This window comes from Topomyia yanbarensis, chromosome 2 (assembly GCF_030247195.1).
Source record: "Topomyia yanbarensis strain Yona2022 chromosome 2, ASM3024719v1, whole genome shotgun sequence".
Taxonomy (NCBI): Eukaryota; Metazoa; Arthropoda; class Insecta; order Diptera; family Culicidae; genus Topomyia; species Topomyia yanbarensis.
Window position 1 is genome coordinate 74,060,107 of NC_080671.1, and position 14,183 is coordinate 74,074,289.

A 14,183-nucleotide genomic window follows, 5' to 3' on the forward strand; every position below is an offset into this window, starting at 1 on the left:
AACCTTTTTCGTGAATCCTATCAATCACCATCTAGCCCATTATTCCTAAAATATTAGTCATGATTACCCGTGCATGTGAAAAAGTTCACAAAATCATTAAATATTCATGTAGGGTAAACGAGCCCTTATTCATCTCATTAGTCAGGATGTCACACTATTTCGTTGATAACTCGGCCTACTGTAACTGGATTGCACTTAAATATGTTTCAACATCTTTGCTTCGTTCCTAAGAAGTAATACATTGAAGAATCGGACCTGGAAAATGTAAAATACTCACGTTTGAGTGAAGTGAAAAGTCGAGTACAACGCACCCTTATTCATCCTACCATTTAAGCTAATGCGTTGAACGGAGATAGCAGACACTGCTCTAACTAATGTGTTCAAATGGGTGGGATGAATAGAGGTGCTAAGATGAATTAGGGAGCTGTTACCCTATATGGGAACTGATTCATGATTCTTAGTATACTATACATGGAATCGTGAACTAGTTCATGATTCTTTATATAAACGGCTCATCATTCGTGCTCGTGAAATAGTTTACAAAATCATAAAATATTATTCATGTATTCGTGAGCTGGTTCATTATTCCTAGTATATTTGTCACATTTCACATTCCCATTTGTTAAATAGTTCACAAAATCATGACTAATTATTCATTGAATGGTGAACTGGTACATAATTCCTAGTACAATAGTCATACCTGACCATGCAAGTCCGTGAAATAGTTCACAAAATCATAAAATATTGTTCATGGCAACTTGAATCAGTACATGATACTTAGCATAGGGGAAGGACACCTTGCGTTTTTCACAAACTGCAAAATTAAATTTTAGGATGCAATCGGCTAAAAAAAATATTTCAAAATTAAATAAAAATGTAATGATACGGTGACATTTCTATATGATTTCAAATGCTTCTGAAAGATATTGCAATAATGAAGTAAGAGAAATTTCAGATATACGAGCAAAACAATTTGTTTTTTCGACTACATGGTAATGGATTTATTTTTTGATTGTAGAAAATAACGATTAAAACCTGAAAATAGTTGATCTCAGGAAATATTTCAGGTGCATGAGGTACTGGGTATTTAATACTTGATTGGCGAAAAATACAGAAACTTTACATAATCATTCTTAACAAACACATTTTTTAAAGTTTGTATCATGGCGGTTATGACGGACACCGTAGGGTAGGGAAAGATGGTCATATTTTTTACGCCAATACAAAGCAGAATGCCGTCAAATTGCATACCCTTGGGCTATTTTTTTGTTATTGCTACATTTTGATGTACTGACAGAAAACAAAATTTATTGGTCGAGAAGCGTCTCACTCTGCTCTTATCTTATGCCCATTTTTACCAACGCTGCATGTTCATCTTACCCACCTCAGGTGTCCATCTTTCCCATACCACTTTTGAAATAGTGATTTTGGGCCTCTTTTTTAAAACCATTTTAAGTATATTTCTTTTGAAATTTTATTAGTATAAGTCCTTATATTAATGCAACATGATCTCAAATCACAGTTTACGTGGAATTCGAGAGCAATGCATCCATGGATGAGTCGAATTTGCTATTCAACCTTACGGTGTTCGTCTTAGCCACCGTTCCCCTAATTGTCACGACTGACCATTCGTTCTCGTGAAATAGTTCTCAAAATTAAGAATTATTCATGGATTCGTCAACGGATTCACTGGTGTTTGATATTTAGAAGATACCCTTAATCATTTTCAATTTAATGGAACTCTGCATATGGCCTTGAAATTTTCCCGTTAACTGTTTCACAAAATTTGGATTTTTTGTTACATATCATATAGTTATGTTAAGCTCCTAGCGACTAGTAATTGGTGCGATCAGCAGATATAAGAAAACAATTAAGACCTCGATCATCGTTAAGGTTCATTGTGATGTCCGGACAGAAAACGAAAATTGCGCTGAACACAAAATAAGATACCGCGTATCAATCACACATTTATGATCCAGTTTATATTGTCCCGTTATTCCGAATATAAAATCCGATAGTAATCAAAAATAATATATTACGATAAAGCGAAGAAATAAAAGTGATAAAACTTTAGATGTCATGAACATGAGTCACATGACTCCACGTGTCAAATTCAAAAGTTAGCTCAAGAATGAAATATCACGATGTCGTGCTATACGCATATAATTACGAAAATTGTGACTAACATTCTGAAATCATAGACATAAATCACACTACTCGTGACTAAAATTTCAAAAATCGTGACAAAAATCTTAAAATTATGAACATAAGTAAAGTGACTTGTGATTAAAATAACACGATTACGTGAATCGAATTTACGAAAATAGTGAATAAGATCCTGAAGTCATGAACACAAATCACACTACATATTCCAAAAGAAATCCAGAAAAATCGAATATGAAACCAGTGAAAAAATATCACGACAACGTGACATAAATTACTACAATCGTGACTGAAGTCTTGATATCATGGGTGTACATCGGGTGTACATGGGTGTACTATCGGAATTTTTGACAGCTTAGCGTCAAAAATTCCGATAGTAAACTCATGAATAAAGTATCACGGTAACGTAGTGAGAAATAACAAAAAACGCAACTCTGTTCCTGGAATCATGAACAGTGTTTAACTGTTCGTTCTTTTAGTTGATATAGCTTACACAAAGTAGTGTACCCTCAAATTATGAAAAAAATCTTACATAAAAACTAAGCATGTCCAAGGTACAACTACAGTAACCCAATTAAACTTTGGAATGTAGTGCCATGTTTTTAGGTGCGAACTAATTTTTTTTTTGAAAACTCAAATAGTTTCATGTAAACCTTTTATTATTCATAATTTCAGGAACGTGGTACCGCCTTTCTTGAATCGTTCAGTTCATGAAATCGTGACATTTTTTCATGAATATAAGAACACATTTTTTTCCTTGTGATGTCTGTCGCTTTCATTTCAAATCTGGGCTTGTGTATCTTCCTACTATCATTGTCACACAAGAATAATAGATATTTCTCTATGCTATATTTTTCCGTAGTGGAGAATAATTTTGGTAAAAATTATTTTTTCTCCATTAAGGAGAAAATTGTTTAGAATCATCTTTGCGCGTAAATAGCACAAAACCTAGAATTAAATTAGTTATGGAATTTACGTTTCGACTTTATCTCGTCGGAATCCGACACCAACTTAGTGACAGGACTAAGCTAGCGCCGGATTGACGCAAAAACACGGAGACACAATTTGTGTTCCTGAGCAAACCCCTAGTTAAGCATTTGGAGGTTTTTGGGGCATGTATCAATTCTGCGACGAAGTGGGACGAGGGAGAGGGTAGGATTAGTAGTACAGTCCCAGGCATGACGAATAAACGTGGTGCACAAATATCAACCGCATATTTTTGACATCTTCCATTAAATCCTACTAGCGCAATTACCTAAGTATCTGTCGATTAATTTGTGTGTTTTAGCTGTTGGAATGAAATAGTCTCAGTGTTTCAACCTATCAAAACGTGCATTCAACATTTTACATCATGGGGGTAGATTTCAAGCGGAAAATGAGCATGCGCTGAAATGAGAAGGAATTTTGAATCAAAGCTATTGTTTGATAATGTTGTGAAACGCTTAGCTCGTTTTTATGATACTTAATAATTTGAGACAGGTATGCTCTCTTTCATTGAAAAATTACCAAACCTGACACAAATTTCCTTGTTAAGCGTAGATACACCTATGCCATCTTGAAATGAAGATGTGGTTTGCCAAAATCAATCTGAATACAAGTTGTAGTAAAATTCTACATACACTTTTTAAATAACCGTCCTCGAAATAACGGGCTCGTTGGATATTACATGTACTGACAGGTTCTCAAAAATAAGCATTATGCTCCGACCGAATTAGTATGGGAGATCCTTTTACACACTCATTTTTCTTCCGATATGACTCGGTGTGACTAATTTCTGTCTCCGAATCAGCAGATATGGCGCTTTTATTCGAATGATGAAGTCATGGTCGAAAAATAAGCGCATGTCGATGGGTTGGACTCTAGATATTATAAAAATGTATACAATTGATCAAAGACTACTATATACGCTGTATCGCGCTAACTGCGCGAACTTTGCCTTGTATCTTTTGTTTGTAATCGGAAAAAGTGAAAAAAATAAATAAAAATGTAGTCAAGGTTTGGCCATCGCAGTGAAAGTTGGGCCACTAGTGAATATTGAGGAAATATGTAATAAAATATTCTTTAGTGCACAAATATGGATCATTTTATTGTTTTTAGAAATTTCTGCAGTTTTTTTCTGTGAGTTTTCGTGGCTGGTTGACTCGCGTTCAAAATTCGTGGCTGGTTGACTCGCGTTTCAATTCAAAGGGCATTTTGGAGCGTCGCGCTCTTGTTTTTTTGATTGATTGATTGATTTCATTGATAAATCATTTTTTATTGTGGCAATACATTATTTTAACGCTTTTCGGTGCGAAAAACTGGCTTATGATTGTTATTGTACTAGTTGGGTAAAAATGAGCTGGTCCAACCCTGACTAAACGAATGACCCAACCTTGACGACAGGTGTTTTTTTTTCAATCGCTAAACACTACAGAGTTAGGATTTTTTTCCTTTCGGAGCTTGTTTATGGTTAGTCCTATACCTACTGATTATGATCGCATATCAGTCCCATAAAGATAGGAACTCCCATAGAAAACGGGACAACTAAGCGGTCATAGGTAGTATAATAGAAACATATACTGACTTTGGCGGTGTCATCGGTTTAGTCCAGGTTTTGAGTCGTTTTTCACTGTTATTTCAAAACTTTTCGGACCTCAAAAACAAAACGAAAGCTCGAAGCTTTTTGCAGAAAATCAGCGAGACAAGCAATGGTCTTAAATGTTTTCTGTCATGGACAATTATAATCCCACGCTGAAACACAGATGGTAGCACGTGCCATGTACGAGAAATGGCTGTTGCCCAACTTTGACGACATACCATTACTATTTGAACAACAAATGTTTATGAGTTAGGTCCGGGACATTGAGTCAACTAGTTAAACATACGTTTTTACCCCACCTAATAAAACTTACAGTGAAAAACATAAAATATTATTTATAGTTAAGTACATAATATTGAACGTATACACTTAATAAAAATGACAATAACGAACTATCTTAATCAGACCCCTTAATAAATGATGAATCTTCTTTCAAAGCCTTCCCAAATAAACATCGTATGATTTAAGAGCCTAACGAACTGTGTGAAATATGTGGAATCGTTGCACTATATGGGTTAAAGTCCATTTAAGATATTTTTATTAGGGTTGAGTGTTGGCCTAAAGCCAAATACATTTTCTCCCATGCTTAAGACTATGTACAAACAAACCTGGAATCCTGTCACTCATTAAACCTCTGGCGCTGGCAGCAGTGCCAAATCGAGCGTAAACATCTTCCTCTCATCAAAAAGTCTCAAAAGTTACGATCCCGGAGCAGCAGCATAAGAAACAAACGCAGAAAAACAACTCCGCTGTAGGTAGTAAATTTTTCCTTTTTCACTTCCGCTGCCCACAATGCACCACTCCTTCGCGGCTGGGTATCACACAAGGACACTTTTGGTTCGTTGCTTTTTCTTTCCGACACTTCAACCATTTAAACCATCTCTCTAGGCTCCCTCCAACTCTGAATACTTTTCCTTTGCCTTCCGTCGTTCTATCATTAATAAATACGACAGGGGTATTATATTATTATGCCCAACTGCGCCTCGACTTTGGCTCACTCATTTCACCGCAGTTTTTCTATAATGGTTCAAGGCTCTCGGATGGAGGGGCATCACGCGTCTCCATCGAAACTCCACATTTTTCGTTACGTCTCCATAGTGTTAAAGTGTGTGTATTTCAATGGTGGGAGCTATGAGCGGTAGAGGGGGTAGTGATCACGTTATTCATTCTACTGTGTATTTCGTCAAATACGTCGTGGTTTTCATCATTGCTAATGTTGCAGTCTAATAGTTAATGTGGTAGAATGAAAATTATTTTATTTGTTATCTGATATTGACAAAAATCAAACGAAAACCCTGATTTATAAATAAAGCGAACCGAAAATTTATGCATCAACGGAAACATTACTATTGCGGATGATCTGACCATGCTGAGAGTCGGTAAAGTTCGTACGATTCGCTTGTTATTTGTTTTTCTGTTTTTTTTTATTTGTGCAATTCCTGGTGAAATTTTTACACTTCCATAGTGGATGACACCACGACCTGTAAGTTTAGAGCAGAATCGGAATATCAAACAGTGAGCGAAAGAGAAGGAAAATTTCGAACCAGCTCATCACATCACATCACATCACGTCTTTCTGTGCGCGTAGCTGTGGTAACTTGGTCTGCGCTGTTTTGCTTTCCAGGAGGATGTGTCCATGGGGGCAGTGTTGGCAATCATTGGGGCATGCTTTTGATTAGATAAATTTAATAAAAAAACCCGCAGGCAGGAAAAATAATATTTATTTAACTAATCGTTAAGGTACGAGGAATATTCCTCCATACTAATGGATTTTTTTGAGCTTTGGGATTTTAGTTGATTTGTTGGACTTCCATCGTGATCACTCCGCCAATTATCAATATATTGTTATAAACTAATACTTGTTGTTTTCACTAAAAAATGTTGTTTTCACTGAACATCGGGTAGCAACGAGGTCACACAACACAGGGGTCAGTAAATTTGCATTGGAAAGCATTTTTGCTGGGTAGCTGCAATTGACAAAATCGAACGACGACAATATTGAGGCAGACTTTGGCAGAATCAACATTGCGAGCCGTTAACAGGACTATTCGAAAGAAATAAATTATTGTTTAGTGGGCTAGGAACAAGTGTAGTCGTATTTTTTTAAAAGTGTATCACTCGCGGTAAAACTTAACTGGCGTATTTCTTTGTTTCACATGCTTATGCCCTTTCTACCTTAAGGTGTTCTATGGCCTATGTAGATCACCATCGGTCATCCTGTCTCTAAGCTACCACTTAAGCCACAATAATGCTTAAGGTGGAACAATGTGTATGTAAACTGTACAAGTCCGGATACAAGGCAGCATTTCAACCGTCCAAAACCAGTTGTGATCGGAGCCGTGGTTGTCCCGATTTTGTTGTGGCGACCATTCACTTTTGCCTCCAGTCTTAAGAGACAATGCTACTCGCAGCGAACTTCTCAAATAAATTCAACAAATGCCTTTTCGCAGCAGCCCACAGATTCTCTAACAATTTAAATTTGATTCTGTCTAATCCTAGAGCGTTGTTGTTGCATGTCAAAAGAGAAAATGAAAATGCCACCATCGAAAACGGTGATTTATTTGCAGTACCGCGAGGAGACGCGATGCAGTAGGTTCGGGCAGACTCCCTGGAGAAATTGAGAAAATAGAGTATCATGCAATTGGAATACTGTTTCGGTTGCGCATACGTCGGGCAGTGCCACAAAAAGTGTTCATCGATGTTTATCTCGGTAACTTGTCGACGAGCCGGCGCCAATAACTAGGATTTTTTTACTTTTTTTAACTGATAATTTTCGATTCCATGCTCCTAGAAATTGTCGAGCGTTCCAACCTTCAACCCACCAACTCGATAGAAATTACTTTTTGATCGTCAAAAGTAGACTTGATCCAATCGGATAATGCTAAAATCGTGAAAGATGAGTTTTATTTCGGAAGTGACCCACGTTTGCCTAAGCAAATGTTACGCGTAATGCAAAGTTTTCAAGAATCGATTTTCGGGATGAAACTTTTGTGTACTCTACAGTAGAAGAACAGAGATGAAATCCGTGCTATGATGAATTAGTCATCGAAGGATACGATCGATGCAAGGAGGGGATATTTTGTAGCCAACTACTTCAAAAATATTTTCAAAGTAGAAATCAAAAGCCTTTTAAGGTCTATCAAAATAATAGAAGGTGTAAATTTCGGGAGGCGGGCATAGCGTAGCTCATAAAAGTCCCAACCTCGCACATAGGTTAGGGATAAAGAGATTTTTCTAATAAAAAAAAAAGACAAATGAGCCTAAAGTTCAAACTTTTATAATTGAAAAACCCGTTTTAATCCACCTAGTGGTGCAATTGTGCCTTTCTCATTTATCCAAACTACGATTCCATGGCTGGTTATGTTTAATATAATGGCGGAACTGTCTATTACATATTCAGTGCGATTTACACATACGTACAATGAATCGACAGCTACGAACTTGAGTTGCTATGTGTTCACTCTGAAACAGGAGGGTTCGGGGGTTTGAACCCCGCCAAAAATTTTCAACTTGTTAAGAAAGTTTAAATTAGTCTCTCAACTCAAAATCATTTCAAACCAAATTTTTCACTGGTTTTTCAGACCCACTAGGAAAGTTTATTCTAGAGGAATTAGAAAATTTTATTCGCGTGGAGGGGTACTTGATGAGAGAAGGGCTGTTTAGGATAGGGTGGGGAGAGATGTGTGGGGCCCTCACCGTATCCCCCTAACTACGATCCTGTTAAAATACAGAAAACCTATGCAAGTGAAAAAAAAATGGCCGGGATTAGGTTGACGATGTTCAGAGTGATTGCATAGCCTTTCTATAGCAGAAAGGCAAAATGTGAATTTGCTGTGTGTCCGCACTCTTAAACCCGTAACTCCGGAACCGAAATTCGGAATTTTATGAAATTCAATAGCAGCCTATGGGAACGTTGTACCTTTCATATGAGACTTAGTTTGATGAAATCGGTTCAGCCATCTCACATACATACATACATACATACATACATACATACATACATACATACATACACACACATACATACGCGCACACACACAGACATTTTCCGAATTCGACGAACTGAATCGAATGGTATATGACAGACGGCCCTCCGGGATTAGGTTGACGATGTTCAGAGTTATTCCATAACCTTTCTATAGGAGAAAGGCAAAAAGGTGTAAATATCTAGTTTACGATGTCCTCAGACCAGCTCAATGTTGGATCTCAGGTTGAATTGTTAAAACATTTGGGGTTTTTGATGTCCCTGGAAGCACTGAGAACTCCTTGTTTGATCTCAAATTTCCAAGACCTGGCCATTTGCTTCGATTTTGTGGCAACGTTTCCTAGATTTGTTGCATTTGGAGGCCTCTTAAGGGAAACTTTTTGGTTTTTACGCCGATCCTGTGGTGAGAAAATAGTTTCAAGCCACCGTTAAAGATGTCCCCTCTGCACTTTTCTTAACCCCGTCCCAAGAGAGCATGAGAACTCGCCATGTCATGATCATTTCTCAATAAAGAATGCTTAGAGCGTCCCTTAACAGAGCGTTTCAGTCTCACGTCTTGTTTGCACGAGGGACATGTCTAGAGCCCATGTAAACTCTCGCCATAGTAAGGACATTTTTCAGCATTTTCACTGCAAGAATCATCTCCATAATTCCCTCCGCACTTTCAGCACCAGACCATATTGCTACAATGGGTGGTTTTGTGACCCAATTGCTGACATTTAGTGTGTTTGCAACTGGCAATATACAACAAGCAGATCTACTATGTCATACCTGGCGAAAGGCGCCCGATGCGAGTTTGAATGGACATAGGATTTGGTCCCGTCCTTTGTGACTGATCCTGAATGCAATCGTTGACAATCCAAAATCTCTACAGACTGGAGTAGGCAGTCCCGACGGAAGGCGGGGGGTGGGGTCATTGGGGATAATTGCTCGGATCCGCATTTTTATCTGAAATAAAACTGGACGAATGGAGGAAGGAAGAAAAAAATCTGTACAGATTTGTGATGTGATGTAATGAACCCACTATCAAGGACAACGCCCGTAGCTGAAGTTGCTTTAAACAGAAAAGTAAAAATTTTGCTGGGAAACGTCTTTCAACTTATCGCTATGTGAAGGTTGAAAAGGGTTGGATCCATAAGCAGATGTTCTTACGTGCACTACACAGGTTCGCAGAATTTCCTTCCAACAATAAAATCCAGACCGTCTGAATACCCGAGCAGAAGAAAATATTTTCTGAATATCAAATTTAGGTATACTGTACCCAATACTTCAACACCAGGTATTGAGGAGCCTTACATAAGAGGTAAAATACCTGAAATAATGAATGAGACATGTACTACGAATAAGTAGGTGATAATGAAACGAGTTATTATAATACCTGAATAATGACAAAACCTTTTCAAGATTCCAATACCACAATTCACTGTATGGAGGGGTTCAATAAGGTATTGATTTGGTATTTGTACAAATCACTTGAATACATAAATAATAATAAAATAAAGTATTATACCTCATTGAGGTATTAAGCAGGTTTTAAGAATGTTTCTTCAATACCTGCTTAATATTTCAAGGAGGTATTGATAATCAATTAATACCAGGTTTTGGTATGGTACCATAATATAGTATGCTCGGGTTATTGGCCAGTTATTTTCTCTTGGTCGGGTAGTGCCATTTGCAATACTCGTTAACTGTGCACTGCCTGAAGGGTTGTGTGAAAAGAGCGAATCAAACTTGCCGATCCGTGACAGATACAAATAATAATAACAACTAAACAATTCCGTAGAAGTCAGCGCAGATATTACTGTCTTTTGACTTTTGGCACAGTTGTGATGCCCTGATGCTGTATTTAGGCAAAAAGAACATTCTTGATCAAACTCCTAATATCTTGAATAATTCAAAATATTCATCAAACTATTTGCTACAAAATGAATTCACGCCAACGCAACGTTTGGTTGGGATCATGTCTATTATTGTTTTCCATTTACAGTGAAAACCCGTTTTTATCAGCCCCCAATTTTGCCAGATTTTCGACCCGATTTCGGAGGCAGCCAGGATTATAAGGTCATGTCTACGGACTAATATTGTATAGTTTATCAGCTTCGGTTTATTAAAGTGAATGAATAAAATATGTTTTGTCATTGCCCCCATTTTGTCAACCAAAAACACACCAAAGGGGCTTATAAAAACAGGTCTTCGGTGCATTATGAAGTTAATTGTGCATCAAGAAACGATTTAATAAGGACTCGAGTTTCATGAAGCTCACAAATACTTTCCAGAACATGTAGTTTTCATGGTTCCATTTCATAACTTGGAGACACAGTGTTTTGCATTATGTAAATCGACTAAACAGCTAAGATTTTAATATTTTCGACTAAAACAGCCGAAAATTTAATGATTTTAGGAAGTTAGTCATGATTCTCGTAATGCCTTTGTGTGTGATAGTGATTTTGTATACTTGAGGTTACAATTGGACTTTCACACGAAGTATTGTGATGTATATTCATGATTAGGAGCTGATATTTGTCATCGTGATATTTGTACTGTTCTCTTTTTATTGGATTTCACGTGGACTAATGTGACTTAAGTTCATGAATTAAGGAGTTAATTCACAATTTTTATGATTTCTATTAGCATTATCGTGGTATTGCATTCTTTCAGGATTTTACCATTGAGTATCGTTACAGTTGGAACTGGATCAATGGTAATCGTAATCGATCGGCGAATTGTAAATCTGTATCGTTGGCACTCAGTGCAGAATTCCCATTCTAATAATTTGATTATCTCTACCGTTCGAATTATTTTCCAAATTCTATGAAATGTTTAAAAACTTAAATTATAGTTGCCTTAAAAAAGTACTATTCAGAATATTTTCGAAATTTATGATCTCATTCACGAGCATGCAAAAAAGACTGTTAGAAAGGAATAGATCCATGAATAATATTTTAAAGGAAAAGTTTAAATGAAAATGTTAAGATGATTGCACAAAAATGCAAAAATGAAACTAGATAATGAAAGTGGAATCGATCGGTGGTAATTTATGGTTTTGTGAGCTGTTCCACGAGCTTGTATATATTTCAGGTACTAGTTTACAGAGTAAATGAAGTCCATGAGTAATATTCCGAATTTTGTGCAATAGTTTACGTGAAATTTTGAAACCCAAGGGCTAAATTGTTTCAACTTGGAACGAGAAGATGAAAGTGAAAATGATTAGAGACATTATCTAAATTAGTGATCCACGACCAAGTAAATAACCAATTCACGAAACAAAAATATATCCTTCAATAATATTATGAGATCCATAATATCGTGGTGAAAATATTAGGATTGCGCAAAACGTTGCATATGAACTGCATAATGAAAGTGAGCTCTTATTGTATGGTTTTGTAAAATATTTCTCGTACATCAATAGTAAATTGTGACCGATAATGAATCAGGAATCAGGTGAAATAGATCCAAGAATAATATTCTGATTTTTTTATATAGTGTACGAGAAAACATCAAGAATGTTTGATTTTGTGAACCAAATCATAACCACGAAAGCCAGAAATTAATTCAAATCATTATTTTATGGTTTTATTTGAGCTGCTGAAAAAATGAAAATGTTGTAATATTTTAACGTGTAGTTCAAAATTATTACGGGGAGTGGGCGTAGCGTATTGGTAAATCGATTGCCTTGTACGCAGCGCACCTGGGTTCGAGTCCCGACCCCGCACATAGGGTTAGAAATTTTTCCTAAGAGATTTTTCTAACCCGAAGAGGCGAATGACCTTAAGGTTAAAACCTCTATAATTGAAATAAAAAAAAAATTATTACGTATCGATTGATGTTTGTTTGAACTTCAGTGTGTACACAAATTTGTTCGCAGTCATTTTATTTTCCCCGCAGTCTGTTACACGCTTACTTCCCTCCAACCTAGTTATTCGCAAAGACGAATTGCCTTCGAATTCCAAGTACCTTAGTTTCGACTACACGTAGACATAATTGCATTGTGACGGATGCCACCTCTAATTTGATCATTGTTGAGAGTGCTCGGAACAAGAAGTCAAAATTCGCTAAATGATCCTTTATCTGGCAACGATCTGCGGATGTGACAATTTGGCTCTTTATCATATCTGGTCCCCTCAACGGACTGTTACAAAACAAATAATCTTGTTGTTCTGCTAAACGAGATCAACCCTCCAAATACTCCGGAGCTTCGTCCTATCGTGGTGTTTTGGCCCTCGGTGAAGGCAAGAAAAACTAAAACAAATGGTTGAAAATGATTTTATGGCTAAGGCCACCATGTAACTATTCAACAATCACTTTATCGGCTCAAAATACCCTCAAACACTGGTTTCAGTTTTCAGTGGTGCCGTCTACTAGTGAAAGCTGTAGATGCGTTATTCTTAAAACAGCATATCTTAAATCGAGTGAACCAGTAGTGACTACAATTTAGTGATTGCTTCAGAATTTTTAGAGAATCTTTGTACATAGGATACGATGTTCATAAAATTTTGTTGTCAAAACATAACCATATCGTAGCACTTCATTTTTAGAAAATTTGAAGAAAATCGCACATAAAAACTTTTTAGTTGAGTATGTTGATTTGTTTGTTGTGTTTGTGTTTGTTGGTGGATGTTTTTTTAGCTGAGATAATGCCATGGTATTAAGCAGTTTGTTAAAAAAAACTCGTAACATTTTGATTGCTATAATGCATACAGCGTGTTTTGTGTGGAGAGGGAGCAATGTCTTGTGGGAAAATGACGATCAACATTTCACTAAACTCTATTTATGGTTTTTACCAGGGTAGTAATTTCGCCACTGTGGTTGAGTGCTCAATGCTCATGTAGTCGAGCTTCTATTCCACTGTCTTCAATATAGACGAGAGTCTTGTATTTGACCTTTGTCGGTTGATTGACTAGCCTTCAATAATTTGTAGCAATAACTTTAGTGGCGCATTCTCCGTTATTCCCCTTTATTGGTACAAAGGCCCTGCAGTAATCAAAGTAGTCCAGGGGCCCGACAGTAATGTAAGCCCTGGGCTCTCAGCGGCCCTGGGAGTCGGGGATATTTGAAACAGCCAACCCGTTCTTCAGCAAATCAATGCAAGTCAAACTAGAATCGGACTGCGCCATTGATCTCAACTTTTTGAATGGACACGTAAACACGATACTCCTTCGTCAGGATGTTGTCTTCAATAATGCCATTCGCTTGCTTTAGACTGGCAACCATAACCCTGAATTTATTTGGGTGAATCAGGGGCGAATATCATATTGTCAGGTCTTTCAACATCTTCCGAATTATTAGTGTTTCATCTCTGAGGGAAATCGAGGTCCCGGATGACGAATCCTGTTCGAGGTCTTAGATGACGAAACCAATCCATATAATAAATCTCTTTTTCTGAAATTCGTTTAAGTTACTAGAAACGATAAAGTACACATTTTGATCAAATGTAAGGGATTATTTTTGTAGACATAC